The sequence below is a fragment of the Hylobates moloch genome, unplaced genomic scaffold (assembly GCF_009828535.3).
Source record: "Hylobates moloch isolate HMO894 unplaced genomic scaffold, HMol_V3 SCAFFOLD_16, whole genome shotgun sequence".
NCBI classification, from domain to species: Eukaryota; Metazoa; Chordata; class Mammalia; order Primates; family Hylobatidae; genus Hylobates; species Hylobates moloch.
Window position 1 is genome coordinate 29,889,509 of NW_026652291.1, and position 10,994 is coordinate 29,900,502.

At 43.4% G+C, this 10,994-nt stretch overlaps 1 long non-coding RNA gene across 1 annotated transcript; it reads right to left on the reverse strand.

Annotated features, from left to right (window-relative positions):
• Positions 1-1,017: 1,017 nt before the first annotated feature.
• On the reverse strand, positions 1,018-5,292 carry LOC116485097 (uncharacterized). Its single transcript, XR_004252749.2, has 3 exons — positions 4,727-5,292; positions 4,061-4,171; positions 1,018-3,345 (listed from the first exon to the last, which is right to left on the reverse strand). It is a non-coding gene; the product is annotated as an uncharacterized LOC116485097 (long non-coding RNA).
• Positions 5,293-10,994: the final 5,702 nt, after the last annotated feature.

Below are 10,994 nucleotides of genomic sequence, written 5' to 3' on the forward strand. Positions count from 1 at the left end.
AGGCACTAAGTACTGGGGATACAGTTAGTAAAAAGAAGTTTGACTTTTTGTCTAAATGAGATAGTGTATCAGTGTTCACTGCCTAACAGACTACCAGAAACTTTGATGATGCAAGCCATTTATTCAGCTCATGAGCCTGTGGGTCATCTGAAAGGTTCTTTGTGGATAGGCTGGGCTAGGCTGATCTCGGCTAGGCTTGGTCATGTGTCCTCAGACAGCTGGTAGGTTGGCTGATAATTGACTGGTCTGGCCTGGCCTTGCCTTGGGCATTTCTCCTCCACATGGTCTCTCATCTGCCAACAGGCTGGTCGGAGCGTGTTTATTTGATAGTGGCAGGATTCCAAGAGTAGGAGCAGAAGCATTCGAAGCCCTGTGGAACCCAGGCTCAGAGCTAGCACAGAACTCAGAACCTACCACATTCTATTGGCCAAGGAAAGTCACAAGGCCAGCTCAGACTCAACGAGTTGAGAAACAGACTTCACTTCTCGATGGAAAAAATTTAAATAATTGTGGCAATTTCTGCAATCTCCTACAGATGAGAAGCCATTGGAGGTGTCAGAGCCGAGGAGTGACATGATCTGACTTAGGTTTTTAGAGGATCTCTCTGGACACAGTTGAGATTTCACGATAGGGGAGCAAAGTGGAAGCAGGGAGATGAGTCAGGATTTCAGTACTGGATTATTGCAACCATCCAAACAAAAGATGCTGGCAGCATAGGCCAGTTAGACAGTGATGAAAGTGGTGAGAAGTGGGCCCTGTAAAAACCAAAGTCTGTGTTTCTCTTGTTTATAGTCATATGCTCAGTGCCTAACAGATGCCGAGTAAATGGTTTTCAAATGAATGAATGCATAAGTGAATTCTCTTTGCTCTTCATTTATGGCACTTATGACCTGCATTGTCTTATGTCATATCTCACCCCTAGTGTATTGAAAGCTCTTTCAGGACAATAATAGTCATATTTATGTTTCATTTGGTTTAAATTAACATTTATTTATCACCTATTATGGAGCAGAAATCTTAAATGTGAGTAAGACAGAGACTCTGCTCTCACAGAAAGAAGAAAACGTAGTCAAATAACCAAACAGATTATTATAAATATTACAAGCGTTCTAAGTATTACAGCGGATGGATGAAGTTCTTAGCTCTTTGAACATCCTGTCATTCAACAAGTAAACACTTGTTGAAAGAATGATTGCTTGATTCTGTCGTTCCCAATCAATGTACTGATTTAATATTTAACAGAGACTAATGAGGAGAGAAATGCAAAATTAGTTTTTACATAGACGGGTCTTATTTAATAGTATTAATTATACATTATTTTTAAATATTAAAGATGAAAAAATAATAAATACTTATGTAGCCACCATTAAGCTGAAGAAATAAATTATGAATAGAGCCGAAGCTTCCTTCATCCCTAATTCCACTTCCTCCCCACCCCAGGTAACCCATTATCCAGATGTGGGGTTTATCATTCTTATGCATTTTTCTATACTTGAACCAAATCTGTATGTACGCCTAAGCAATATATAATATTGTCTTGCAGGATTTTAAACTTTATACCTTGCTAATAGTTTTTATTTGATTTTCAGCATTGTATCTGAATGGTAAGGGCAAGGTTTGGGATATAGGCATCCCACTGATGTTATCCTGGAGAACTCCAGGAAGCTACCAAGTAACAGTTACAATAAAACTGGCATGTGCTCAGTGAACATCAGCCTAAAGCCTAAAGATAGTGCTAAGGTAGCAGTTGCTGGATACTACAAACCCTTATGCTGACAGCTGGCTGATATAGGGCCTGGTACAAATTAGAAAACAGTGCCACCTCTAGGTAGGCAACCTCATACCAAAGTGTATGGCCTGGCAAGTCCTCACTTGACCTCTCAGGTCGGAGCCCTTGAACAGTGAACAACCTGCACAACTATACCTAGCATGCTTGCCATATGCTACTTACTGTGTACCAGGAATAGTGTATGAATTGGCTCCATTTAATTCTCATGACAGTCATAGGAGGTAAGCACCGTTTCCCCACCTCACCCCATTTTATGTATGTGGAATATTGAGGCACAAGGAGATTAGGTAACATTCTCAAGATCATACAGCTTGAAAAGTCACTGGAGCTAGGACTCAAACTCAGGCAATTTAGTTCAATGCTCATAAGCACCATGCTCTACCACCTCTCATTTTAATCTTCCCCAGGATTCCACAGAGCAGGTATTATAATTAGATTCTAAAATTTATATGCAATTAAGGCACAGAGAGTTTGATCATTTGCCCAAGGTCACACAGTTAGCAAGTGACAGAGTCAGGAGCAGTCTAACGTATTCAAACAGTGGACAACTGCCAAGATGCTACTCGGCTGCAGGCTGTCATTAGAAGAATGCCAAGAAATAGCCATACCTCCAAACCTCCTGCCCTTAGATTACTTTATTAGGCTTGGAACCCTTGTAATTGCTGTAATAATTACTAGGAACTTGGATATAGCTGTTTTACTTGGTATAAACTTTCTAGAAACACGTTCAGGAAAAAATTCAAAAGACCACTCCAGTTTGAAATAATGAAGGGTGGGGGAATGTGGGGCGGGGAGGGTCACATGCATTAAAATGCCTGAATTGCCCTAAATTTTTAAAAGAAATATAGTTGGAATACTTTGGGATAAAAGACTCCTCAAAACACTCTGTGCGTTTATGACATTTTAAGAGTAAAGGTAGGCTGGGTGCGGTGGCTCATGCCTGTAATCCTAGCACTTTGGGAGGCCAAGGCAGGCAGATCACTTGAGGTCAAGAGTTTGAGACCAGCCTGGCCAACATGGTGAAACCCTGTCTCTACTAAAAATACAAAATAATTAGCTGGGCATGGTGGCGCACTCCTGTAGTCCCAGCTACCAGGGAAGCTGAGGCCTGAGAATTGCTTGAACCAGGGAGGCGGAGGTTGTAATGAGCGATCGCCCCACTGCACTCCAGCCTGGGTGACACAGCAAGACTCTGTCTCCAAGAAAAAAAAAAAAAAAGAGTAAATGTAGAGCCTCCTGTTTCAGTTATCTATTGCTACACAATGAATTACCCTAAACAACTTTAAACAATAAGCATCTATTATCTCACACAGTTTTTGAGAGGCAGGAATCTAGGAGCACCTTGGCTGAGTGGTTCTGGCTCAGGGTCTCTCATGAGGCTGCAGCCAAGTTATTAGCTGAGGCTCTGGTCATCTGCAGACTTGATTGGGACTAGAAGATTCATTTCCAAGATGGCTCCCTCATATGGCTGTTGGCAAGACATCTCAGTTCCTCCTCACATGAGTCTCCCCCCGGGGCTGCCTGAGTGTCCTTCCCATGACATGGCAACTGGCTTCCTGGAGAGTGAACAACAAAAGAGAGAGATAAAGAAAGAGAGAGAGAGAGAGAGAAAGAGAGGAGTTGCAGTGCCTTTTATGACCTAGTCCTCCATCTTTGTTCTACTCTTGGGGCCGGGTGGCATGGCTTATACCTGTAATTCTAGCACTGTGGGAGGCCGAGGCAGGAGGATTGCTTGAGTCCAGGAGTTTGAGACCAGCCTGGGCAACATGGTGAGACCTTGTCTCTACAAAAAAATTAGCTGGGCAGAGCTGAGGTGGAAGAATCACTTAAGCCCAGGAGGTGGAGGTTGCAGTGATTTGAGACTGAGCCACTGCATTCCAGCCTGGGCAACAGGCTGACCTAAAAAAAAAAGTAGAAGGGAGCACTGAGTCCAGCCCACACTTGAGGGGAGGCAAATGAGTCTCTACCTCTTAGAGGGAGGAGTATTAAATAGGGAATTTATGGACTTAAAATCACCATATTCCCCAACTGATTTCTGAGGAGACATTTAGCTGGATGTAAGCAATCTGATATGAGGTCGAGGGGGAGTTGAGAGGCAGCATTCTGGTCCTGGCTTTGCCCCCAATTGACTCTGAGATTGTAGGAAGGTCTCCTTCCCTCTCTGGGCCACTGTTTCCCCAGGTGTAAATTTGGTGAGAGGGAATGGCAGAGAGGAAGAATGCTAGAGTCCACTTTGTGAATCTCAGTTTGGCAGAAGGAAGAAAACCCTACCTTGTTCTTTCATGGTTCTATTTTCTCTGGTTGAGAGCAACAGACCCTGCAGCCAGCCCGGTCTAGAAGATATCAGCAAGATACTTCACCTCTCTATGCCTCTTTTCATACCTAGAAGACAGGAGGATATCACACCACCAATATCATAGGGTCATTATAAGGATCAAATGAGTTAATGTTTGTAAAGTTCTTAGAATAGTCTCTCGTACATGGGCAACACAATATGAATTTTTAACTTAAAAAAAAAAACTTACACTGCTGTAATTAAATATGGCCAGCACAGAGCCCTGCAGCAAACTGCTTTCATGAGTAGATTGAAATGATGTCTAATTAGGGGTGACACAGCTGACAACCCATATAGCATGGGTTCCCACCATTCAGCACAGTCCCTACCCCCTGCCGTGCCAAGCAAATAACCTTTTAGTTGCTGGATCTTGGGGAGGTGGGAAGGGGGGTGGTGCCAAAGGAGGGGAAGGAGGGAGGAAGGAAACTCCAAGGATTTAGGGAAGCAGCTACTTGTCAACCTCTATTTCAGCGTTTTAATACCAGTGCCTATTGGATCATCCTTTTTCAAAATCAGCAGCAGGATACACTGCACATAAATGGGTTCTTAAGGTAATTGAAAACATATTTTTTAAAAGTGCAACAAACCTGCTATATCCTTACCAGTTCAGTCCCCCTGTTCCTTTGCTATTCTCAGTGCCAGGACAAATAGAAACTTCAGTCCAACGCCTGGTAAATCTGCCCACTTCAAAGACTTCGAGATCTAATTGCCTGATATTTTACAAGAGCAGAGATGCTCTGGCCCAATCGTTAAGGAAACGAGAGCAGAAGAACCACGCAGAGCAGAAAAGAAGCCTCCTGGGAGTCTGTGGTGTGGCCCCCCTGGTCAGGCTCACTGCAGAACCGAGCACTTCTCCTTCGTGAGAATCATTTCAGAAGTCAGGCTTCCTTCCCTGGAAGGAGATGCAAAATCTCCCAAGGCCAGAAAGAAGACGGGAAATTCTAGCTTGGGACTTAGCCTCAAATATTCCAATGTAGGTGGCCTGGTGGGGGCCTGAGCGTGGGCGTCTTTTAAAAGCCCCCAACTGGCTCTGACACAGCGATTTGATGGAGGAGAAATCCTGCAGCGATTTCTCCAGTAGGGGGCAGTTTGTGGCCTCAGGGTAGAGCTGGGCTTCCGGGCCAAGAGGAGTAGACTCAGCGGGCCCTCTTTCGTCTCCGTTCTTTCTTTCTCACCTGCCGGGGGGCAGAAAGGAGCCGGGCTCCCTTGGCCTCATTAGCACCAACGGACTCCCGCTCTCTGAGGTTAACCAGCCCCGAATCAGTCCTCATCATCCGCCTTGAGCTCTCACTTGATCTTTTTGGGTTAACCCCCAGTTCAAGTCACCAATGCATGCCAAGCAAGAGCTTGTGAGAGGCAGGAAGTGTGAGCCGGTGCCCTCCGCGGCTGCCCGGGGCCGCTGGCGGTCTGGGTCTTTCGGGGCCACAGTGCGTTGCTTTCCCTCTGCAAGGCGGTTTCACTTTCCTAGAGCGCTGGCCCTGCATTCCCCAATAGCCCATCATCTAGTTATTAAAGATGAAACCCAGGGAGAAGAAAGGAGAATCTCCTGAGAGTACATGCAAATGTCCCCAGGCCCCCAGGGGCCCCACGCAGAGGGGATCGAGGCTGGGGGTGGGGGGAGGCCTTCGGTCTGTGTCGCCTGCCCCACCAGACCAGAATTCCCAGGTTATCCCCACTCCCCTGATCCACTGATACTAAACTCACTCTTTTCTTATTTTTTCTGAGTTCCATCTGAGCGCCCCTTTGAGGGCTGACAGTCGCCTTTAAAAGAGTTGGCTGCCACTATTTAGTTATTTGAGCTAAAATAATAAAAATCCCCTAGCCGCTTTAATGTTTTTTTGGTGGAAAAAGCACATATGGTACATCTTCACTGCTCAGAAGATGGCTAAAGGGGATTTTTCTCAAAGTTTCCCAAACAAGTAGGGAAAACATTTACCTGAGGGCGGAGCCCTCCAGTAAGGGGGCCAGAGTGGGTGGCCAGGTGATGAAGGGGAAATCCCGCTCGGAGTGGCCTACAGTCCAGCCCTCTACGGCTTTACAGCCTTGGAGGAAGCCTCTTAGGAGGGGTGTGGCTGCCCTTCATAAGGCCAGCCCCAGAGGGTTAGAACACGTTTCCTCAACTGTGGCACTCTTGACATTTTGGGCGGATAATTCTTTGTTGCGGCGGGCCATCCTGTGCATTTTAAGATGTTTAGCAGCTTCTCTGGTCTCCACCCACTAGATACTGGTAGAACCTCAAGTTGTGAAAATAAAAAAATGTCTCTAGAATTGCCAGATGTCCTACGGAGAGGAAAGGCTAAATCGCCCCAGGTGAGAACCACTGGGTTAAAGAACATGCATCCAAAGCTCCTGTTCTCTTGGTCAGTCTGGGCCTGGTGGCTGCCTTATAAACCCCTTTGAAGCTCAGGAAATTTCTGGATAGATGCACTTTGCACCATGCAGCTTCTGGGTCTCCAGGTTGTCAACCTACTTCAACCTGTGGGTATGGCCATACTGACAGCACATCCAGCCAGCCACTGGCAGCAGCCAGAGTGGGCATCAGAGCTGCTTCCTGCAGGGCCTTCTCTTCCTGCACCTTTCAGACAGTAGGAAAGGCAGTGAGGCCTCTCAAAGGTTGAGAGAGGCCACTCCATTTTTCAGTTTCCCATCAGGTTAAAAATGAAGATATATCAAAATAAGGTTAACAAAAAATATGGTATGTTTTAAAAGTAATGTACTTATACTACAACCAGAAAATGATGGAATTTATATGAGTATTTAATTCCTGGGTATCTGGAGGTGGTAGCATCAAGAAATGGAAAGTAACTCAAAAGCTGGGTAAATCTCCTCATCTGTCAGGCCTGGCTAAATATCTCAGGCTGGATATATGGCCTCACTGGAGTTAAGTGCTTTGAAAATGCGAGGCCTGAACCAAATGACTTTTCAGCATCCTTCCCTCACTCACCCAACCCTGACAGCATACAGAGAAAGACATGGTCAAGGAAGAAAGCAGGAACAGGAAAACAGCTTCTTAGCTTTGGGTTTCAATATGAAATCCAATATTCTGGCCCTGTCGCTTCATAACTATGTGATCTTGGACAATCACTTAAAACTCTGTGCCTCAGTTTCCTCATCTATATAATGGTGCCACCTCATACCATTGAATGTATTTAAATTGCTTAGTGCAATGATTAGTGCCTAGTAAGCATATAGTGCCTATTAGCTATTGCCGTTATATTTATTTTATGTAACCCATATAAAACTGGGTTACAGTTTAGAGTCTATACAGTTATAGAGTCTCATCCAATAGAAATATTGAAAAAAGAGAATAAGGCAGGGTGGGGTGGTGCACACCTATGATCCCAGCACTTTGTGAGGCTGAGTCAGGAGGATCACTTGAGCTTAAGAGTTCAAGATCACCTCTAAAAAAAATTTTTTTTAAATAGCTGGGTGTGGTGGTGCACACCTGTAGTCCCAGTTACTCTGGAGGCTGAGATGGGGGATTGCTTGAGCCTGGGAGATCAAGGCTTCAGTGAGCCCATGCTGCTGCACTCTCTCTTGTCTGGGCAACAAGAGAAACCCTGTCTCAAAAAAAGAAAAAGAAAAGGGAAAAAGGGAATAACATCACATACCAACTTTCTATAAAAATCCTTTTTCTGGGCCGGGCGCGGTGGCTCACGCTTGTAATCCCAGCACTTTGGGAGGCCGAGGCGGGCGGATCATGAGGTCAGGAGATCGAGACCACGGTGAAACCCCGTCTCTACTAAAAATACAAAAAATTAGCTGGGCGTGGTGGCGGGCGCCTGTAGTCTCAGCTACTCGGAGAGGCTGAGGCAGGAGAATGGCGTGAACCCGGGAGGCGGAGCTTGCAGTGAGCCGAGATCGCGCCACTGCACTCCAGCCTGGGCGACAGAGCAAGACTCCATCACAAAAAAAAAAAAAAAAAAAAAATCCTTTTTCTGGACAGGCACCATGGCTCATGCCTGTAATCCCAGCACTTCGGGAGGCTGAGGTGGGTGGATCACCTGAGGTCAGGAGTTCAAGCCCAGCCTAAAAATACAAAAATTAGCTGGGCATGGTGGCAGGCACCTGTAATTCCAGCTACTAGGGAGGCTGAGGCAGGGGAATCACTAGAACCCGGGAGGTGGAGGTTTCAGTGAGCTGGGACTGTGCCATTGTACTCCAGCCTGGACAACAAGAGCAAAACTCTATCTCAAAAAAAAAAAAAAAAAAAGAAAATCCTCTTTCTACAGTTTTCCCTTGAAAGTCACCCTTCTCATGGCTTCTGTGCCTGTCTACCCCTTCCCTTCTGAGGCTTTCTGTGTTACTGCTCCCAAACCTCACAGCCCTGTTACCTTTATTCCTCCTTTGCTGAGCAACTCAAGTCTCTACCTCCCAACCAAGTGTTCTCTGTTCTTCAGCTGGACATCTCCAGGCCAGGGTTAGTGTCTCCTACCTTTCCCACACTTGCATCTCCACCCTCTCCTGCTCCACAGAGTAAAGGTTCTATAGCTACAAGGCCCAAAGATGCCTCCTCCAGGGGCAATTTGTTATCTGTTCACCTGTTGCTGGACAATGGCATTGTTTCCAGGTTTTGATTGTTCTGAATAAAGTGACTGTGAATATTCATGTCAAGTCTCTTGGGGGACATATGTTTTCGCTTTTTGAGGGGGTATACCTAGAAGGGACTTCTTACAACCTTGCAATATTTATTTGTTAGTTTGAGTTGCTTTTGTATAGATTCCTTAGGATTTTCTTAGATGATTATGTTGTTTGTGAATAAAGACAGTTTTACTTTTTCCTTTCCAACCTATCTGCCTCTTTTTTTGGTGTGTGTGACAGGTTCTGTGTTCCCCAGGCACTGGAGCACAGTGGTGGAATCATAGCTCACTGCAGCCTCAAGCTCCCAGGCTCAAGTGATCCTCTTACTTCAGCCTTCGGAGTAGCTAGGACTACAAGGTGCCTGCCACTATGCCCAGATAATTTTTAAAATAATGTTTTGTAAAGATGTAGTCTCTCTATGTTGCCCAGGCTGGTCTTGAACTCCTGGCCTCAAGTGACCCTCCCACCTTGGCCTCCCAAAGTGCTGGGATTACAGGTATAAGCTACTGCACCCAGACACATTTGCCTTTTTGTAGCGTTTAATGTTGAATAAAGGTTTTGAGAATACACATCCTTGCCTTGTTCCTGATCTTAAGAGATAAGCATTCAGTCTCTCATCACTAAATATAATGTAAGCCATAGGTTTTTTTTGTAGATGCTCTTTTGTCAGGTTAAGGAAATTTCCTTTTATTTCTAATGTGTTGGGACCCTTTATCCTGAATATGTGCTGAATTTTATCATTTAACAAAATAACAAAGGACTTTTCTGAGTCTATTGATATAATTTTATAGTTTTTCTCCTTTATTCCATTATTATGATGAATTATAGTAACTGATTTTTGAATGTCAAACCAACCTTGCATTCCTGGAATACACTCTACTTGCTCATACTCATTTAGTGTATTTTAAAATTGAGATATAATTCACAAACCATGAAATTTAACTTTTTAAAGTACACAATTCAGTATACAGAGTTTCACAGAGTTGTGAAACCATTATCACTATCTAATTTCAGAATATTTTTATCACCCTAAAAAAACCCCTCTGTTCCTGTTAGCAATTATTCTCCATTCCTCTCCTCCTCAGCTCTTGGAAAGCAGTAATATACTTTCTGTCTCTGAATTTGCCCATTCTGGCTATTTTATATAAATAGAATAATATAATATGTGGCGTTTTGTGACTGGCTTCTTTTATTTAACTTGATGCTTTTAAGGCTCATCGTGTTGTAGCATGTATCAGTACTCCATTCCTTTCTATGGACCAATAATATTCCATTGTATAGATATACTACACTGTGTCCAGTCACCAGTTGATGAACATCTGGTTTGTTTCCATATTTTGACTCTTACAAATGAGGCTACTATGAAGTTTGTGTACAAGTTTTTATGTGGATATATGTTTTCAATTCTTATAAGTCATATGTCACTCTATGTTTAACTGTTGAGGAACTACCAGACTGTTTTCCACAGCAGTTGCCCTGTTTTACATTCCTACCAGCAATATCTGAGGGTTTCAGTTTCTCCACATTCTCACTAATGCTTGTTATTCATCTTTTTTATTATAATCACCTAGTGGTTGTGAAGTTGTATCTCAGTGTGGTTTTGATTTGCATTTGCCTAATGACTAATGATGTTGAAACTCTTTCCATATCCTTATTGCCCATAATATATATTCAAGTATGTATAGAGAAATGTCTATTCAAATCCCTTGCACATTTTAAAAATGGATTCTTTAAAATGTTGAGTTGTAAGAGTTGTTTATATATTCTTGATACTAGATCTTTGTTAGGTATATGATTTGCAAATATTTTCTGTGGTTGTCTTCCACTTTCTTGATAATATCATTTGTAAAACATTGTAAATTTTGATGAAGCCCAAGTTATCTATTTTTATTCTTTAGTTGCTTATGCTTTTGGTGTCATATCTAAGGAGCAATTGCTTAACCCAAGGTTACGAAGATTTACATCGACTTTCTTCTAAGAGGTTTATAGTTTTATGCTTTACATTTAAGTCTTTGATCTATTTTGAGTTAATTTTTGTATGGTGTGAGGTAGGGGTCCAAATTCATTTTTTGGCATGTAGATATCCAGTTGTCCCGGCACCATTTATTGAAAAGACTATTCTTTCCTCATTAGTGATTTTGTCACCCTTGTCAAAAATCAATGGATCATAAATGTGAAGATTTATTTTTGGGCTCTGAAATCTCTCCCATTGATATATATGTCTCTACCTATGCTGGTTCCACACTGTCTTGTAGTAAGTTTTAGAATTGGGAAGTATGAGTCCTTTGA